The sequence below is a fragment of the Scylla paramamosain genome, chromosome 14 (assembly GCF_035594125.1).
Source record: "Scylla paramamosain isolate STU-SP2022 chromosome 14, ASM3559412v1, whole genome shotgun sequence".
In the NCBI taxonomy this organism is placed as follows: Eukaryota; Metazoa; Arthropoda; class Malacostraca; order Decapoda; family Portunidae; genus Scylla; species Scylla paramamosain.
This window is the reverse complement of record NC_087164.1, coordinates 20,719,220-20,740,228: the sequence shown is the minus strand read 5'-3', so window position 1 is coordinate 20,740,228 and position 21,009 is coordinate 20,719,220. Positions and strand designations below refer to the sequence as shown.

The 21,009-nt window shown below is 44.4% G+C and overlaps 1 long non-coding RNA gene and 1 other non-coding gene across 2 annotated transcripts; one reads left to right on the top strand and one right to left on the bottom strand.

Annotated features, from left to right (window-relative positions):
• The first annotated feature begins 430 nt into the window (after positions 1 to 430).
• Positions 431 to 504, top strand: Trnai-gau (transfer RNA isoleucine (anticodon GAU)). The gene has a single exon. It is a non-coding gene; the product is annotated as a tRNA-Ile (tRNA).
• Positions 505 to 791: 287 nt separating this feature from the next.
• Positions 792 to 1,616, bottom strand: LOC135106999 (uncharacterized). Its single transcript, XR_010271541.1, has 3 exons — positions 1,547 to 1,616; positions 1,357 to 1,457; positions 792 to 1,154 (listed from the first exon to the last, which is right to left on the bottom strand). It is a non-coding gene; the product is annotated as an uncharacterized LOC135106999 (long non-coding RNA).
• Between the last annotated feature and the right edge of the window lie 19,393 nt (positions 1,617 to 21,009).

Here is a 21,009-nt window from a genome sequence, read left to right as displayed (position 1 = left end):
CAAAACACAACGCCCCTTGCTGATGTGATGTACAACTAGAGTACAACTAGTAGCTATTACAAAAACACATTTCCATTATAATTTTACTAGATCTAGTGCACTGAAGGTAATAAAGAGATGTGTCTTGAGGGTAATAAATGGCCGCGTCATGCAGCATTCAGAAGCAGACAGATGTATGTGCATGGCGACTTATGTTGCTTTTGTCCGCGGTTAGGTTAGGTCAGTTAGCGGTGGCACTTCATACAAAGGTTGTTGGCTTACCTCGACCCTGCGCTTTGGTTGCTGTGCGTCCACATCAAAGGGAACAGGAAACTGCGACGCTTACAACGTTGTCAAGTCTGAAAAATAATGCACAGTAGTAGTAAAAGTGGTAGTAATAGTAGTAGTAGAAGCAATGGCATTCGCAACAGTATTTTTCTGAGCTACCGTTGGCCCGTTAGCTCAGTTGGTTAGAGCGCCGTGCTGATAACGCGGAGGTCGTGGGTTCGACCCCCATGCGGGCCACACGAGTTTTTATCATTACGATATACTCTCTGCTTGGCATGAAAGGTCACTGAAAGTAATACAAAGGACACTTACAGAAAACTTCCCCCCCCGACGACTCTTTACTTCCCTCACACACAGGTTTGGTCTCTGTGTTCTCTACTTTTCTTGTTTAATGAAATTTAGAAAGATTAGGTATTTATTTCCCTCAGTTGCCAAAAAAGGAAAAAAAAAAACCCAACTTACTCTTTAGTTTTCAGGTTTTATGGCATCTAGAAAAAAAAACACTATTTCCATCAGATGTGTCTATTACATTCTCTAGTTTTTTTTTTTCTTTTGTAACACCTACATACAAAAAAGTGACAATTCATATACTCTATTTTTTTTTCTTTTATGACACCTAGAAAAAGAGAATATACTATTTAAGCAGGTCGTATCACAGAGACAGTAAAGCCATCATCACAATCATAATCATTATTGCTCGCTGGGTACTACATCCCCCCACCAATCTTCTCGTGGCTCAAGTCATTAAAAAGTCAAGCCAGCACCTGCATCCCCACCCTTGAAGCACGAGCCGGCATTCGCTGTGTCCGGGAGTGGGGAGAGAGAGTCCAGGCATGTGGTGAGTGATTGCTTCCAGAGAATGTCAACGTGAAGGATCTTTTCCCTGACTGAATGTTGATGAGAGAGAGAGAGAGAGAGAGAGAGAGAGAGAGAGAGAGAGAGAGAGAGAGAGAGAGAGAGAGAGAGTAGTAGTAGTAGTAGTAGTAATATTAGCATTACTAGGTGTTGGTGGTATCGATAAAAATAATAACAAAAGACAGTCATGAACAAAAAAAAGTCCCCATCATCAACACCACAGCCCATCCTTACCACCAGCCAAGTGTCCTGCCACCACAGACGGACTCGCATTGGTCAGCGCCGCCACATTCGTAACCCGCAGCAGGCACAGATTAGGTCACCACGGGGTCCTTCTGCTTGAAACGGATATTTATTGTAGCCAATTTATATAGATAATCTTAGATACAGCATCCAAAAGCCTGAGAAGGTAAGCTTAACTCACAAGAGACGGTATAGAAAGTCGCCTCACCCCACTGAATTATGACTAGCTTCTGCGGTCACTGTAGGCTCCGGATGGCGACGCGCAGGCTGAGGTTCTGAGTATGCACCATATTCTGAAACACTGCGCAACACCTCGACTATTTTCGGAAGGCTCTAGTTTAAGTGACAGGGGGTTTAAGGGTGTTTTTTTATAGTTCTAATGACAGATTCACAAGATTTCTACACTATTAACTGGAGAAACGCTCTTGAGAACCGGCATATCATCTTTGTGATCTTTTAAAATAGTGATGGTGAGAAAGCAAAGGGTTTCTGAATACGGGCCAATGAACCACACGAACCACACCGAACCACACTGACGCCTGGCCATGTGAGGGAGGGAACTGCGCGCTGACCTTTACTGTGAGGGCATGTTGAGTCTACCTGGTGAAGGAAGGACATGGGTAACACGTGGTGGTGAGCGAGCGAGCGCAGAGGTTAAGCAGGTGTCTTCAGAGGAGTCACCCATGGCGGACAGGGTGACTCCTAGACAAACATATCTTTGTATGAGAACAAGTAGTTTGTATTTCTTATTCAACATTGTGATATATTTTGTTTTTCTTGCTTTGTTCCGCCGCACTGCCATGTCTGGGACGTTGAATGGAAAGCTTTGCCGGGATGTAAAAGGACACTGAAACGAACTCAGCTCCACTTTCTACTGTTCCGTCTTCTGCTTCGAGACCGGCAGGAAGCTTTATGGCAGTGAAACAAGCAGACCAATGAAAAAAAAAAAAAATAGACGGGATAATTATTTTCCCACATAGTGTAAATATTTAAGAATTTAAGTATTTTATGGAGGATATATAACTGAAGTTTGGCCTTTAACTGACCCTCACCCTAAGTGATAGTTGTCATTATTTATTCCCAGTGGGGGAGTTTCATAAGCCAGACTTGGTAGCGAAGAGCCGACCTCGTTTATCAGAACCAGCGCTGGAACTGCTCTGACTGCGAGGAGAACAACGTTAATCACATGAACAAAGCGTTAGTTCATCAGCATTTCCAGACGTACTAATTGTGCTACATTGAACTAATTTACGAGAGTCTCTGGATCGATCTGGCCGTCTTAAGGGACTGTTGCAAGCCATTCGACCTCGTTAGGGAGGATTAGTCGAGCTATTCAGTCAGACTGACCGGACGGAGGACAGCAACGGTTCGTACCCAAGCATTACCCTGTGACCTCGCGAGAGAGGGAGAGAGAGAGAGAGAGAGAGTATGCAACTATAATCCATTTTAGGATTCAGTTGAATAGAAGTAGATATGAAGACAGGATAACGCGTGTTTGACTTACATACTGTTTACTAGAAATAGGTAATGCACACAGACAACTCCTCGTCCCCACCCTCAGTCATTATCTTCACCCAATTAAGAAATAGGAAAGGAAGCTGCTGGTCCATGTCTTTCCAGCTCGTTCCTCACGTGAAAAATACCTTTGGTGTAAAACCCACTCAAATCAAGTCAGAAAAACCTTACCACCTTCAACTAACATCACTTAATTTCACAAACCACATAATAAAACCTTTGTAAACAAGTTCACATCCTTTTAATACAAGTCTAGTAGTAATTATTCATGCATTTATTTTTTGTGCATTAGCTTATTCCACCATTAATGCAAGATAAATCATACAAATCCCGATTAAGTGTCGCACACCCCGGTGAGCACGGCCAAATGGAGGCAAATCCCAGAACCGGGTACTGGCAGGCACACCACGCGCCTCCTGAGAAAGCCAGCCGGACGCATTACCTTATGATGACTTTTTTGGCAGTATTACCTTATGATAACCCCTTACCATGAAGAAAATAGTTGAGCGTGACGTATCTAACCGATGTTTGTTTCTGGCACGTATGAAGGAAAAACATTCTATAGCCTATTCATCCAGACCCGAACCTAGCTTACTATAGTGGCATTTGTGAATAGTAAACCACGTAATGATAGGTTGCTTCCCTTATTCCCAATAGCTTACCATGAACGTATGCTCATCATTACACAAAATACAGAAAACTTACTTCTATGTGTCATTATCCGTGTGTAATCGTGAAACAGCTGCCATGCGGGAGCTGATACCAGACGCTCCTAGCCATGGCTGCTCACGGATGAGGAAACCAATGCTGCCCGGTCTTACAGTTCATATACACTTGTTCCAGGACACTTGCCTACCCTGGAGGCAATAACGCTCTCATTCTGAGTAAGGGTATCGCTGAAGAAGTTCGAATTGCTTCCCAAATCAATGAAAGTGACTATACACATCACGACCGACTCACGAGGACTGTTTACAGTAGAGGTCAGGCTTACCAACCTCTGCGCATGGATTCGTGAGTTCCCTGAGGCAAGCCTGATATCAGGGATTTTATTAACTGTGAGACACTAACATATAGAGAAGAGATGCTTTACCCTAAGATGCAGGATAGGTTGCCAATATGTTAAGAGAAAAGGAAATTAAATATCCATGTGTCACAACCTAACTTAATAACAGGAAGATGCCTCCTTATCACTCGACAACCATCATAAGTAGTATTTTAACTCTTCAGCCAACCATGGCATTCCACTACAACGCAGGAAATAAGTTATAGAGTAAAGTAAAATACATAAATTTGACATAAATTCCTGACAACTTTTTCTTTCCTTCTGCAGACAGTTACTCGCATTATTCTTGTCGTTAGCTCTCTCTCTCTCACACACACACACACACAGACATACACACACGCAGACCATCACAGTAACCCTTACGAGAGAAACCTTCCCTGAGTCCTATAAAAGACACAGCAGTCCCTTGTGTTCTAAATTGCACCTGTTGTTGTGTGCAAGTAAGTGCCCAGCAAAGTAAGTGTCTTAGGCTTGGGACATTCATTTACTGCAATGGTTTCTCTTTTATGATGGGCAGTAAAACACGGCAAAAAGCGATGCCGCCGTGAGTACTACAAGACTAGAAGCGCAGAGATGGTTACGTCGTACGAACCCGTTACAGAATACTTCTGATGTTACTTATACTACTACAACGGAATATTGATAGAGACTGAAGGAATTGTGGGACACTGCATCTGTCACTGAACGTAATTATTTATCAGTGAGTAATTAGATAAGAGTGTACAGTACGAAAGACATCAATATGTATAGACACTTGGTATAGATTATATAAATGGATGGATGGATTGACATATAGACAGAACACGTATAGATAAATAGATAAGTAGGTAGATAGATACATGGGTAGGTAGACAGATAAGGTATATATAAGTAGAAAGATAGAAAGGCAGAGTGACAAACAGTCGTAGATAAACAAATAGAGATAAGTAAGTAGACAATAAAAGTTTCAGTGTAAAGCATTGTGGGAATTTTAGCGTTAATGTTTGAGCCAGAATACGCCAAGGGTGAATGGGTGGCGAAGAATAATGAGATTCAAGATAATACCTGAGACATGGAAAACTAAACGCTCAGGTACTAGAATAAAGGAGGACAAATATTGCAGTCACTTAGTCGTGCTGCACCTAAAAATAAAACTAAGCGATATCGTAGTATTTTCCGAGTGTGAAAAATCGGAATCAGTTGATGCCTCTTTTATGCTACATATTTGTTTCCCCGCCAATGTGGATTAGGGTTAAAAATAAGCTCGTATTTGTGTTGCTGCCGTGATGTTCAGCTGTCCTCGATGCATGACACGCCTTGTACTGCATAGGGAAGTATAGGGAGGTATCTTGCCCAGAGCCAATCAAAAAAAAAAAATTTGATCTCGACACTCATAGGCCATTCTTCTTGTCTCCTTGTAGGTTGAGATTACATTATGGAAGTTACAAGGCATCGCAGCAAACATAAGCAAACAGCTGCAGGAAGAACCTATATTTCTGAGAATTTTAACGAAGCATATTTCATAGATACTTTCTTGGATCACTGTGATTACCGAGTTTGGCAGAAGTTAAATTTACACAGAACATGAAAGCAGGCGAAGATAATAACACACGGGATGATAAGATCTAAACGGCATCTGTCATTACCTCGCCGGGATCTAAACAAACGTGGACTAGTCTTCAAAGTCTCAAATTACTGTCAGTTATCTCTCTGTATAATGGAAAGTCTGATGGGGGCAAAATATTAATAATTTTCATTACAACAAACATATGGAGGCAGTGAATGAATGGCTTGGCTGATATATTTTTTCAATATGAATATTCTCATCCTTGCAGTTATAATAAATCGAGCCACTGCTATTTACGTAAGACACTCAATGGCGCGTAATTGTATCACAAGAGTACATCAGCGGGGAGGAAGTTGATCTTCTGTATAATTCGTCTACTAAATGCAAATAGTCTGTACAGTGATGCTGCAAAATGTGCGGTGCTGACGCGTCCAGGTCATCATAAGCCACCGCTGGAACACAGGTACACGCCACCCAGATTATTCTTGTATACACATTTACAAACCAGTCAAATTTGCTCAGTAGCTTTGTACAGCAAAGGTCAAATAGATATTCACTATCATATTCACATGAATAGACAGGATGCTGGATATCTTGCAAGGGACACCATCTTAGGTTTGTAGCTGTGTGTCTGATTACCTCAGCCCTGCAGCTCCGTCACCGCCACACCTTCAGAGACAGTGATGGAAGGCAGTTACCTCGAGGTTGCCCCGGCCAGATTATGGTGATCGACCTGTTCCTGTGACTTCTGAGTCTTGCCGGCAGAGGTGTGGCTCAGCTCTTGCCTAACCAACACTGAGTGCAACTGTAATCAGAGGTCTAAAATTCAGTCACCTGTCGCTCTGGCAAGTAGCAAGAAATTATCATAATTCTGTGGAACTCAGGAGGTGCGATTCTATTCAGTGAAGCCTTAGACTACAAGAACATGAAGAAGAGAATTGTAATAGTTTGGTGGGTCCGTAAATGGTCGTTCTACAAAGTCGCAAAACATTATCATATTTCAGTGGAACTCAGGAGTCCAGTTTCATTAAGGTCACATCTTCCCACACGTAACCTGTTTCATCTGTATGATTTTGGACTCGTTTACCTGATGATTGTCAATCAATTTCATTAACTAAAGCGCAAGATTAAAGCAGTATGAGGGAGAAGACTGTAATAGCTTAGTAATTCCATCAATGGTCGCTTAATCTCACACATAACCAGTTTCAATTGTATGATTTTGCACTTATCTACCTGGTAATTAGCAATAATACTTAAAATTTGTGGTAAAACAAACATTTACATAACAGCAAAAAACTAGTCTTAAGTCTGTGCGTAAGCGAGGTTAAACTCGCCACCCAAAGCAGTGACCTTGTGTAAATGAGAAGCCGTGCATGGAAGACGAGATCAGGTTAATGTAAGGGCAAGCAGATGCGCACAATTGTCTGGTTTTTACTGCTCTCCTTCATTCTCTCTTCATTTAACCAATAAGAGTGACTCAGTGATCATCAACTTGCTCCGGAAGGCACTTTTAGGGGTGGTGTACAATAATCAGTACTAACAATGCGTGCCGTAAAAGGTCATATGAGTAAGATTCTGCAATAAAGTAAAAACTCAAGATGCCAAATATGAGGAACAAGACGGAGGTAATATTGAAGGTAGGAGAAACCTAGTCACAATTTCATGTGGAGGAACAGTATTAGAATAGTGCTAGTAGTATAGTAGTAGTAGTAGTAGTAGTAGTGGTAGAGGTGGTGATGTTAATGGCGGTGGTGGTAGACTTAGTAGTAATTTAGGCGGTGGTGATAAAATACTAGTAACATTTATGCTCGTAAGTTAATTAACTTTAGTAGTAGTAGTAGTAGTAGTAGTAGCAGTAGTAGTAGCAGTAGTAGTAGCATTGGTAGCAGTAGTAATAATAGCAGCTACAGTAGGAGGAAAAATAGTAATATCACTCAATGGTAATGATGGTTGTTGGCATTATTTTGGAATTATTAAGTATATCTCGACACTCAAGAAATCGTCCATTCATCTTTTCCGTAACACCATCAAAGACTTAGCGCTGCATGTAGAACAAGTGTTGCTCCACCCAGCGCAATGGTTTACACACACTGAAGCAAAAAGTGACGCCTGCGGGAATGTTCTTTTCTTCAACTTTTTGAATAACCACTGCGTTTTCCCCAGAAGATCCTCACTTCTTTCTTTGTGTGCCTTTGAAATATGCACTCCACCTCATCTTTCAAGAGGTAGTGTTAGTAATTCTCTTAGTCCCGCCACTGAGAAGATGCAACGCCCAACATAACAATACAAAAGTCACTGCACTCCTCCGAGATATTTTAATAAGATCACATTTTACGAAGACAGGACTTGCTGCCGCGTCTCTATCTTCGGTGAATCTGTTATTATGAATCGTTTGTTATATGGATCAGGTTTCGTAAGGCTCATTAGATTAAGGTGCGGGGGGATAGAGTGAAATTCCGTGCGGTAGTTCGTTCCTGTGTTTACAATCTTACGAGGCAGCCACGACGGCGCTTAAAATCCGACTAGAGGGCAAAAAATATTAATGCTTGCGAGGAGTGTACATTATGGGTCTCGTGTCGCGGTGTCTCGTGGTGATAAGGGCGGTGATAAGGAGGCCGCAAAACAGTGTGAAGGAGAGAGATAAGCTTCCCCTGGATTATGTAAATGAAACCTGTCCTTGCCCAGGGCGGGAAACTAACGCTGAGGGGAGGCAGGCGACGCGCGCCACCACCACCACCAACACTACTACGACCACCACCTTTACCTTCCTCGTCTCACCGCCGCTGCCAACTCGCTGAGGGAAATAAATGGACTGATGCTGCTGGGAATGGTACGAATCGTATACAGATTATGAAGTATTTTTATTTATATTTTCTCTTTCATTCGTAATTCAATAAATAAACTATATGACATTTCCTAAGTTATTAATCTACTGAATCCACATGAAAAACAACTGATGAAACATATGGTAAAGTAAGTACAAATTAATACAAGCAAGTACACCTGGGAACAAAAATCTTACAAGAACAGTTTTTTCATCGATATAATACAACGAAGATGAAAAAAAAGGAGTCAGGGAGAGAGCAATATTCTTACACGTGCAACACTGGCAGCCTCCAAATTAAAAAGAAGGAGAAATTAAAAGTACTCGTCTAGAATTTCATGTTGTATTAAGTCTTATTTAACCATTTTTCCCTTTGCTTTGGAGTTGGGCCGTCAGCCACATCTTGCTGGTCTCTGTAAGCTGTCGTGATGGCGGCCCAGATTAACGTCGTAAAGCGCACACTAATTAGATCCGCGTGCAGATTACGTTCCCGGGAAGCTGTAAAAGGAAGCTGGAGGTGATCTCGTTTGTGCGGCGCCAGAACCTCTCCCTCCCTGGGTTAGCGGTGGGGGGGCGTTCAGCAGGCCTGCCCTCCCCTCCCCTGCCCTTGATCACGGAACCCCACGGCACCCAGAGTCTGACCTCCGCCTGCATGCACACGTCCGCTGCTCTCCACTGACCCCTCACGCGCTGCATCCATCCATCTCAACTCTTCGTTTTGTTCTTCTTCCTCATGGTTTTTCTTCCTTCTGTACATCTTTTACCTCCTTTACCTCTTCCTTTTTCTACGTCTCTTTCAATACTTTTCGTTGCATCTATCCTTCTCAGACTATACCAACACAAAGCTCGTCTTCTTCTTCTTCTTCTTCTTCTTCTTCTTCTTCTTCTTCTTCTTCTTCTTCTTCTTCTTTTTCTTCCTCCGCCTCTTCCTCCTATTTCTAATTTCTGCTTTCTTCTTTTTTTTCTTCTTCTCCTTCTCCTTCTCCTCCTCCTCCTTCTCCTCGTCCTCCTCCTCCTCCTCCTATTCTTCCTCCTCCTCCTCCTTCTCCTTCTCCTGCTCCTCCTGTTCCTCCTCCTGCTCCTCCTCCTCCTTCGACCTTCGCCGCCCACAAGTAGCTCTTTGTCTGCGAGGGTAAAACAATAAAAATTAAAAGAGCATTAAATTTCCTTACAACTGGGAGAGGAGTGTCGCTTGTTACATAGTGGAAGACGACACCGGGGCGGGGAGGGAATCACTTATCTACTGCTAGATCGAGAGAGGACGCACGTTCCTCTACTTTAAGGAGTCCAAGGGGAGGGAGAGGATCACGGCGCCGTAGAGGTAGAGGGAGGAGGGAAAGAAGGAGGAGAAGGGATACTTAAACGAGGCATGAGAGGATTAACTTACAGCCTCGCCCAAGATCTAAAAAAAAAGATGAATTTTGGGATGTTTTTCTGCTTTTATGTAATATGGGTGGTTCTTGCTAATTGTCTAATGTTTACTCGTATCAGAGACGCAGTGGTGCTAAAGGTTACTCTAGTGAAATTGCAAGAAGCGTTCCAATACTAGCATGAAGGTGTCCACAACTGAAGTAGAGCGGAGGATGGCTCGGCGGATAGAAAAGAAGGAACAGTTAATAGCAAGAGAGGCTGCAGCGGTGTAGGCGTAAGAGGTGAATCTGGGATATTGCAAGGTATGTATTGACTGGAAAATTCTGACCGTTTTAAAAGATCTGGACTTTAATGTGTTTCCTCCCCTCGTATTTAGAGATTACTCGTATGTCCAGTAGATGAGTGGTGGACGTCTGTACGAGAAGGGAGAAGGCAGGCTCGTTCTGACAGACTGATGGGAAGGTAAGACGGCTGGTGAACAAAGACGAGTGGAAAGAGAGAGAGAGAGAGAGAGAGAGAGAGAGAGAGAGAGAGAGAGAGAGAGAGAGAGAGAGAGAGAGAGAGAGAGAGAGAGAGAGAGACAGAACATATCACGTAATCTACTTTGATTGTTGGTTTGACAAGGGCTGATCTCTCTCTCTCTCTCTCTCTCTCTCTCTCTCTCTCTCTCTCTCTCTCTCTCTCTCTCTCTCTCTCTCTCTCAATTATGCACTAAAGCGAATCAGATACATCCAAAGGGTCCGTTAGTGACCGAGTTCCGGTATATTAGGAAGCTCGTCCCAGGCAGGCAAGTTTTTAATGTTCAGATTCATCACACGTCTCCATGATGGACTTGCTATTAACTCGCCGACTCCACACCTGGTATACTCCTCGGTTCTTCTGGAGGATGGGGCAGGTATTTGGGTGTACTTATAATGCCTTTAAGATCTCTAGTCATGGTGGAAAAAATGTGCGCATCGACGATCGCCACATTACGCGGCAAAGCCAATGCAAGCTGCGCACTGGAATCGCAATAACCAGAGATGATGAAGAGACCAAGATTAGGATGAAGCCTCCGTCGCTCCCCTGCCTAGTTGTTTGGTATGCTTTATGTCCCGCTTAACTACCTGTGATTGTGGGCCATAAACTCATTAAATAGCAGTAGTCAGTCTCAAATTCCCGGCAGTAGACGAGAGAGACACAGCTTGCGGTGTCTGAAGGCGATGCGTTCGCAGCTCAGATAGAGACAGAAAGGGAGAAAAACTGGAGACGCTTCATTTGGCTAACGTATAATACTTTGCCTTGGTTTATTAATGTTTCTGGTAGTGACGAAATATATTGCTAGAAGCGTCGTCCCACATGAGTAAGCGGCGCGGTGTCTCCAGACGCTTTCTTCTGACCGACATCGCCGCGACAGGACACGTTACTCGTAGGTAAACAAGACATTCTCAACTCACTCCAAGCAGTAAATTCCTTATCTTTCTCTCCATTTCTCTTCGGTTTTTCTTTTCCTTGGGCGTAAGATCAGCTGGCCGGCAATCTGACAAGAGGAATGAGGTGAGGAGAGGAGTGCGGGCCAAGTAGTGGTGCGCGTTTAATGAACACGAAGAGGCACCTTTAGTCCGCGGTTCAGTCCCAGGCAGGCAGGTGACCACAGCAACCACGCCCGCACCCACCAGCCTCCTCCAGCCCGAAGCCTCCCACTCAAGAGCTCCGGAGGTCAGCAGCCGCAGATCAGAATCACAGTCACGATGTGGTGTTTTAGAGCGAAGTGGCACGTTTTTCGGGACCGGCCAAGACTGTTTGAATTCATTTTTGCCCCAGGCTCGCTCGTCGGTAACGGAACCCTCGCGCCGCTTTTGTTATTTGTTATTATGCGGTGGTTTGTGCAGTTAAAATATTACGGTACAATGTAGGAAAATGAATGAGGAAAGGAATGTTGATGATTAGTCTGATAATGTTCGTGTTTTACTGTAAGACTCATCGTGTGGATGGATGTTTTTACTTTACTAAACTTGTTGTTCCCCTAATAACGGTGTCTTAGCTGTCGTGTTCCTTAATGAAGTATCCCGAATCTTGTTTTTAATGATAGATGTTCGTGCTTTTAGTGTGTTGTCTGTGAATATGTTTGTAAAAGGGATCAGGAGGAGGACGATGAGGATGAGGATGAGGAGGAGGAGGAGGAAGAGGAGGAGGAGGAGGAGGAGCAGGAGGAGGAGGAGCAGGAAGAGGAGGAGGAGGAAAGGCAAGATGAGAAGGAAGATGAAAAACGAAGGACAAGGAAGAATCAAGTTTTTTAGTAAAACAACTGGTGAAGCTCTGCATAATTCATGTTTTTTCTTTGCCTCATCCGCCCACGGCTCCTCCCTGACGCGCACACACACATACACACGCACACACACACACACACACACACACACACACACACACACACACACACACACACACACACACACACACACACACACACACGATCCACTTTGATCAGGAAAGACGAAAGGCTTCCTGATATTCCTCAATGTGATCATTAGGTCAGCTGCGTGTGTGTGTGTGTGTGTGTGTGTGTGTGTGTGTGTGAGTGTACTACTACTCTTGTGTATTTTCTTAATCTTAAAATATTCTAAACGATGAGCGGTAAAGTACAGAGGCGAGTCAATGAATCAGAAGATGTCAGAGGTAAACACCACAAGGCATCACCGCGGGGAGATAAGAACAGGAGGGTGCGGTGTCATCCAAATCCGGACATCGATTCATTATTCCGAGACCTAGATCAGCCTCATTAAGAGAAGCCGATGCAGTGTTCGCAAAACACAACCACGATTGTGACGACATAAAAAAAAAAAATAATAAGACTTCACTCACACACACGCACACACACACACACACACAGCAAAACAACTATCAATTTGCGAGCTCATAAAAGGATCATAACATTTACGAACAACAAACTTACTTGGCTTGCATTTAACCTTAAAGGCGCGACACATTTGCCTAATTGTATCACTGTTGTCCTTTTGATAAACCGTCGGGCTTTACGAGGCTCCAAAAGCAGTCGTATAGATCGTCCGTCTGCACCTCAACCTCCCCCGGCGTCGCTCAATCAGCTACTATTGTCGCCCTGAGTTACGGCGTCAGGAGGGCCACAACAAGAGCGATAGCATCTCTCACTACATCACCCACTCGCCGGGACACTGGTGGGCCTCCAGGACACCATTAGGACCGCCAGGATATCGTTCAAATGGCTCCTCTTGTGATTTACTGCCGCCGCTCAACGTGTGACATCATTGTACTGGGTTGATTTACTTACGTGCATGTTTATGGAGATGGTCCGTGCGTTTCAGGTGTAAACATCACCAGGTTCTTCACGTACGTTTATGCAAGCAGTGGTTGAGGGATCTTGCATGCATTTATTTGACGAACATATCACGGAATGATCGAAAGTCTTGAGGCACCGGTTTGTTTTCATTGCGACTGCTGGACAATGTTCCGTCGAGTTTCATTATGCATCGGACAAAATGAGGACGACACTACTTAATCACTGACTGACTGTGCACTGCTAAATCTGGGCCACAGCTACACCTCTGCTCAATAAGGAATGGTGGTGGTGGTGGTGATGATGGTGGTGGTGGTGCTCACTCCTGGATCAAAATCAGAGGTGCGTTGAATTGTCTTTTTGGAAGCGGGACTTTGCATTTATATTTGGGTGTGTAGATGAGTTGGTGCCCTCGATGTCTTAACTACATGAATGAAGACAACAAAACTGCTTCTTTTTTTACATTTGCAAGTTAAGTCGTCTTGTTTTTTTTTTTTTTTATAATTTTTACCTATTCTGGACTTCGTTATCCAAGACATGAACGAAATCAGCATTTTCTCATCCTTACTGGTAGTGCAAGTAAATATAATCACTTTACATATTTAATTAAAAATACCAAATACTATATGTGGATTTTCCTTTTAGTAAACAGATACCGTTCACTTTCATATACCGCCAGTGTTCTAAGTTGTAGTTGATGGTGGTAGTAGTAGTAGCAGTAGTAGTAGTAGTAGTAGTTGTAGTAACTGTAACAAAAGCAATAGCAAATTTAACAGCTCTCTCTCTCTCTCTCTCTCTCTCTTAATACATACAACAACACTTGCACAAAAAGCAACATATCTTAGTCATTACCTTCGAACTTCCAACAGCACTAAACCAAACTCGCTGACTGAATCAAGCTAGTGTGTGTATGGCGAAGAGGTACAAGAACAACAATTACCACCACCACCACCACCATGACCACCACTACTACTACTACAACTACCACTACTACTACCACTACTACTACCACTACTACCATCTCCACCACCAGCACTACCGGGAGTCGTGCGTAAGTCTCAGCACAAATACCTCATGCAGTACCTCACCAGTGCTGATGTGATGAGGAGCTGGATAACCACACATAAACGCGAGGCCGCCCACCTACCACACCTCTTTTTATGGGTTTGCGGCGCTGTGCGGGATCCGATCCTCGTGTCATTAGACGGAATAGACAGCTTACTAAAACGGTAGGAGGAACCAGCGGGGTCAATAGCCACACGGGAGTAATGTTGATTGGTACACGGAGCCCACGTTGTCTCCGCCTCGTTAGGGCCAAAGCGAAGCAGCGTTTCACCGGCTACCTTCACAAAATAACTACATGCTTATACCTTTCCGCGTGGAGAATGATCACGCAGGGGTCAAGTGCTTCGCGAAGCAGGCAGGCAGGCAGGGAGGGAGGGAGGGAGGAAGGGAGAAGGAGAGGTAGAGAGGTCCTCAAACGTGGTGGGTTAATTTTGATGAGCAATGTTGTTCGATTCTGCCGTAATGCAAGGTTCTTTTTCGGGAGTGTTACGCCATAAATCATGAAGCTCATTATCATGTTATTAGGTGGGCGGGTCCAAGTAGCATCACCAGGGAGTGGGTGGGAGGAAGGGGCGCTGCGGGGGTGGCGTGCGAGCCCCCCATTATGGCTGGCCCTGACCTGCTGCCGTGGAAGCCTCCCGAAGAGGTGGCCGAAGGGAGGAGGAAGGGAAAGATTAAGGCAAGTACAGCAGGAGGGAGGAAGAAGAGGCCCAGGAGGCAGCAGGAGCGGGGTCAGGTCTGATCCGGGTAGAAATCTGACCCTATCACACATGCGATTATTATATCATATTGCTCTTATTACCGCAAAATAATGGTCCACACCCGTGCGTGTTGACTCGTCATAAGTGGAGGTCTGGGGAGGGCCGCCGCGGGTGTGGCAGCGATGTGTTGCTTTCGGTCATGATATGCAAATGGAATGAAGGGGATAGACTGATGGTGCTGGCAGTATCAGGCTCCTTACTACTTACGGTAACAGGCACTCCGGAGGGAAAAGATTTATCGCCTCCTAATAAAAACGTTTATTTACCCACGTATATTAGATTGGTGCTGAACAGCCAATGGACGGATGTAAGAAACGGGACTGCAACTTGGGAATGATAAGGGCTAACGGTGAAACGGGGTTGATGGTGATGATGGTAGTGATGATACTGATGATTGTACTCATCGACTTTCACTATTTTACGGAGCGTTATAAACTCACCGCAGTGTGTGAGCTTATACACAGACGGATTCATATTGTTACTACTCTTGCCTCAAGGTGGATGTTACTGTTGACTCAAGAAAAGCAGTATCTTAATTATAGTGTCGTGGGTCTATACGCAGATAGCGAAAATTTCTCGAGTAAAATTATTCTTCAAAGCTGTTTATGTTATATTTGTGCCTCAGTGTTGTTCTTTTGAGTCATATAAAAGAAAAAACAAAACTACCGCGATGGCCTGGGATAGGCAGAGGTGAGTGAAGGCCTTTGGAAAGGTCTTTGTCCTGCCGTACATTCTGAGACTTATGATGATGATTATAACAAAACTGCAAATCAAAATAATAAACATATTTTCTTGCTACTCTTCTGGTAAGCATCAAAATGTAAAGGGATACCATAAACTGGATTTTATGGAATGAATTGCTTTGATCGAGCCTTCGTCTTGTAAAAATATAACTTCAAGATGGATCGATGGACGTGGAGGGACATGTGTGGATGAGATGCAGCGACAGGTGTGTGAATGGGATCCAGACAGACCCAGTGTTGATATTAACATCTGTCTGACCCAAACCTTCATGGTAGTTCTCTATCTGGCGCCAGTTCAGCAACAGTTGACTGGTTAGGCTGTCATATAAAAAGCAAGGCACCACAATAAACTCATCTGCGGCCAGTCTAACCCGGCAAAGGCGGAGGAATAAATCTCTGCAGTGACTACATTTTAATCTGACCTTTGGATCTCCTTGAGCTTACAACAATTTATAGCGGTGATCAACTCTTGATGTATTGCTGTCTTTTCATAGCATTTGCTTAAATACTTATCAGTTTTTTTTTCTTCTTCTTCTACAATCTCGCCACCTTTCAATCACTTTTTTTTTATTTATTACTACTATTGATGTACCACGTGAAAATTGATTTTTTACTCAATATTCACTAGGTCTTTAGCACAATACTCATTATTTTCATGTAAATATGTGCTAGAGATTGTGATTTCATGTACTTTTGTTTATTACTACAAGAATAACTGCTCATTACTTTATACTTTTTTAGGTTTACATTTCAAAGAAAACGATTTTGTCTGTTGGACGACAGATGAAGGTAACACGATAAAGACGAGCAAAGCATCACACACACTGGACGAAGGAGACGCTGGTAAGGACACCAACTCGGAGGTGAAGTATTACACCCGCACCTCCCTCGCCTATACATCTACCTGTCAACGCCCTAAGTAAGTAAATCTACCTTTGCTCATGGCTACGGAAGATAACGACCACCTGCTCGTAAAGGTATATGATGGATTTATCAATAAGGATATAAATCACGACTATAATCTTTGTGGGTTTAGTGATACAAAACCACCCAATTATCTCCCTCTACAGAAGTTTATCATGGAGTCAAAAGTTTATATATATAAACGTGACGCTTTCTCGTGTGGCCTTGTCTGCGTCGCTACTTTCACGTTAAGAGTAAGAAGCTGGCCGCTGAATGGGTCCTGATTGTGGTCCGGGGCATGGAGATCCACTTCGGGACGTGTAAACTTTCCTGCAGCGTGGAGTAGGTATGAGAAGGTCCCGTGGGCAAGTCCTGTCAGAGCCCCATTCCAGTGATAATTTATTAAACTCTGGAGAGAGAGAGAGATGAAAGGCACCCGAGGGACTAATAAACCCGTCTTGAGGCCGAGCGCAGGGGTATCTGGAGGCTACACACTGTCATCACTTAGGTTAAAGACAGACGATCATATCTCGTATAAATGCCAGGAATGAGAGAGAGAACAAAGGTGAGAGGAGAGAGGCACGATGAAGATGGCTGAGTAGGTGAAATTGCAACGAGAAATGGCGTATTTAAAATCATTCTACGCTACAAAAGTCCTCTCCGTTCACCAAGCTCGAGGATGACGGTTCCCCTCCGCACCATGAAATAAGCAGCATTGTGCGTCGCGTGATGGTGGAGCTGTAGGGTTTAGTGACCTTGGTGGCGGCGCGATAGACAATATCACCTTCAATCAAGACTTCATTAAGGCCACAGCTCGCGCGATAATTACTCATTTCTCAGAATAGGCAAAAAATAAATGCATGCTATTCCCGTGGAGTCAGTCAGCGGAGGTCATACACCCCCCGCTAATATATTTTGATGTCAGGGAGCCGTGGTAGTCATCAGTTTATCTCATGATCTTCCTTTAAATACACACTAACCATCCGCAAGAAAAATGAAGTTGATTGTGGAGTTTAAGGAGGTCCCATTGCTCAACTATCACCGTCTTATGCACAATATCACCCGTACGCACGGCATCAAGAGGGACACAAGCGTCGGGGAATGTCGAAAGCTGTGAAATCCAATAGCCTAAAGCGGGACCCTCGACCTTAGCAGGTGGCGTGCGGGGCGGAGAGGGAGCTGGAAAGGGTTGCGGCTCCAGGGGGGACTGGGACTGCCGACTCTCTGTATTACCGCCACGTGCCGACCTTCCAATAGCTCTGGATATTTGGCCATACTTCAACGCAGCCCCGGGGAAGGGAGGGAGGCAGACATGGCCATAGCCAAACGCAGGCTCGCGCAGAATAATCGAACTATGTAAGACACTATGGAATATGCACATTGTATTTAGAGAGAGAGAGAGAGAGAGAGAGAGAGAGAGAGAGAGAGAGAGAGAGAGAGAGAGAGAGAGAGAGAGAGAGAGAGAGAGAGAGAGAGAGAGAGAGAGAGAGAGAGAGAGAGAGAGAGAGAGAGAGAGAGAGAGAGAAACTTATGTGACTTACTCCTCTTTCCTTCTTTCTTCACCTCCCCTCCCTCTTTCTCTACCCTGTCTCCTTCCTCTACCCTCTCCTTCCCACCTCTCCAACGACTAACACACTTCTAAGGATCATGGGGAAGGAAGGACTCGTGACCTCTCTTAATGGTGGACACAGGAGGGCGTGGTGGTGGTGGTTCCCTGTGTCTGAAGTGGCGTGTGGGAAGGAAGGAAGAAAGGCAGGCAGGCAGGCAGGTGAGAGGGAGGGCGGGTAGGTGGGAGGGTCGGGAGGCAGATAAGTACCCGGGATCACTAGGTTTGTGAGAGGGTTTCCTTATGTTACGAGTGAGGCTGCTGGTTGGGAAGATCTCTCTCTCTCTCTCTCTCTCTCTCTCTCTCTCTCTCTCTCTCTCTCTGGTAAAAGGTATGGTGGTGACGGCATTTGCGTACTGTGTGTGTGTGTGTGTGTGTGTGTGTGTGTGTGTGTGTGTAGTCTTACAGTGATGGACGAGGTGTTACAATTCTCTCTCAGTTCTTTTTTTTTTCTTTTTTTTTCTGTGTCCAGGTAAGGTGTCTAATTAGCAAAGGTAAGTTGAGTGGCTCCCTCTCCTCTGCTCTCGCGGGAGTATTGCTTTTTTCTTTTTAATTCAATGGACGTCGGAGAGAGATTCATCTGAGGCGAGATTAAGCTTGTTGTAAACCTATTCACTTTAGCGATGGCGGTATCCATCTTGCCAGGCATCCTCGCACGGAGAGCAGGCGGGTCAGAGGTGAGGCCAGACAAAGACAGAGGTCAGATTTGCAAGGCATTATCATTACCGCTGCTGTTATTATTATTATTATTATTATTATTATTATTATTATTATTATTATTATGAAGACCATTTGTTGATTTGTCATCTCTGCTGCGATATATTATAATTATCAGCTCCCTCCACGCCAATTTAAGCGTCCACGTGGCAGAGGCAAGTGACATCGACCTCCTGTTTTGGGTTAGAGTTCCACACGAGAGTGAATTATTATTACTCTTATTGAAAGTTTAGAATCCACGACCTGCGCCTCCTGCAAAATGAGACGGACATAAATGGAGAAGGAATTTAATATTATGTGCACTTAGCCCTCACTTGTAACATGGGTCAAATAGTTGGCAAGAGGCACTAACAGCATAAACTGACATAATCAAATAAGCGCGGGGTTGAGAGTCCGCCATCAGTGTTCAAGACGCATATACGCCCAGATGGAAAAGAAGACAGGAAGAAAAGGAAAACTCCCTCTTTTTAAATCCTGAACTATATTGCCATGCTATGTGATTAAGCTGGAAAATCATTAAGTATTAGTAGCAAGAGTAATGTGTAGGCGTGGATTGCATGGCAGCAGACATTAGATGCACCGTCAAACACACCCTTTTGTTTCAGAGACGAGGCAGGCAGACCGGCGGTGTGGCAGACGCTTGGCCTCTCGCACGCGTATCACCCATCCGTTACACCAAAGCTGGCCGTTGTTCCTTATTAGTCGAGCCACCAATAACATCTCTGTACTTCCCTTCCATTGGGCGATCATTCCTTGCCATTGTTGCCAGAGTGAAGCACCACTCTTTCCCTCCCTCATCCCCTCCCCACCAAAAGGCATCCTTAATAGTCTCCAGGATCTCCAACGTCTGCCTCAATTTGCTCCCCGCCGCAAGTCACTTTAATCGTCCCTCACCATCCCTGCCCAGCCTCAGGTCATCTTCAGTACCTTCGCCAGCCTCTGAATGCAAGGGATAATGTATAGCTCCTCCTCAGGCCGCCTTTTGCTACGATGTGCAGTGTTTGCCAATAAGGTGGTGTCTACGCATGCTGTTAAATTCACTTGTAGCTGGAAAGATCAGTACAGTATCTTCGAAAATGGCACTCATGATCACAAACCCTGACGTAACATACATAACCTATCTAGCAATTCATGTGTTGTCACTAAAGCCTCGTATTATGTCGTGTAGTGTCGTCCGTGGAGTGTTATGTGTCCATTTCTCTGACGTTTTGGAGGTTTTCAAATACCGTGCGTGACTCAAGTACTGTTCTGAGGCACGCGGACATACGATACTCAGCATTTAATCCTCTTTAAGCTCACTCACACATGCACGTGTTTCAGTGGTGCTCCCTGTCAAAAAACTTGGTTATTGAACATTTTATTATCTGTATTTATCACGCTTCCACAAGAGAATGCTCCACAGAGGGTGTATCTTAAGTGCCTACCGTAGCTTCTGTCCCTTACGCTTATCTCGTAAACTGGCAAAAATAAACACAACTACCTACACATTCCTTCCTCTCGCCATTTCTTGGATACATTTTGCTACCCTCTCTTATCTGTTGATGTCATTCTTATTATCAACCCCTTCTCATCACACCCGTGGGGAAGAACGCGTTAAGTTTTAAAACCAACACGAATGTCTCCCGGCATCCCCTCTACGCCTGCTACTCTTATATAAACAACCTGGCGCAACATCTCGCAGCTTCACCCACCAGTACAATCACATACGTGTTGCAACTACGGTAGACATATTGTTACCTGCTACCTGACTTGCTTCTGACACTCTCTTACCATACGTAGAAATCACCTAGCACTTGAGGTTATAGCATCATTATTGGCGGTGATGGTAAAGTGAACTCCATCCCATAAGCTCCTGATAAAAAGCTTCTCGTAGGAAACACGTAAACGCAATCAATCCAGGAGTTTCCCCAGAGTGGCGGTATACTACGAGAGCGATAAAAACACCGAGGGAGACCAGTTTAACCGTGCAGTGTTCCTCCTCCGATGCCGCGGCGGAAAAGACACGGGCAAAAAGACCCCATAACTCCTTACCAACAGAGAGAGAGAGAGAGAGAGAGAGAGAGAGAGAGAGAGAGAGAGAGAGAGAGAGAGAGAGAGAGAGAGAGAGAATCTTTATACAGGCTCTTACGTAGCGGGTTATCCTTCTCCTCCTCCTCCTCCTCCTCCTCTTCCTCCTCCTCCTCCTCTCACACCAACGGACGGATAAGAAAAGATGAAAAAACGCATCAGAGGAAAGCA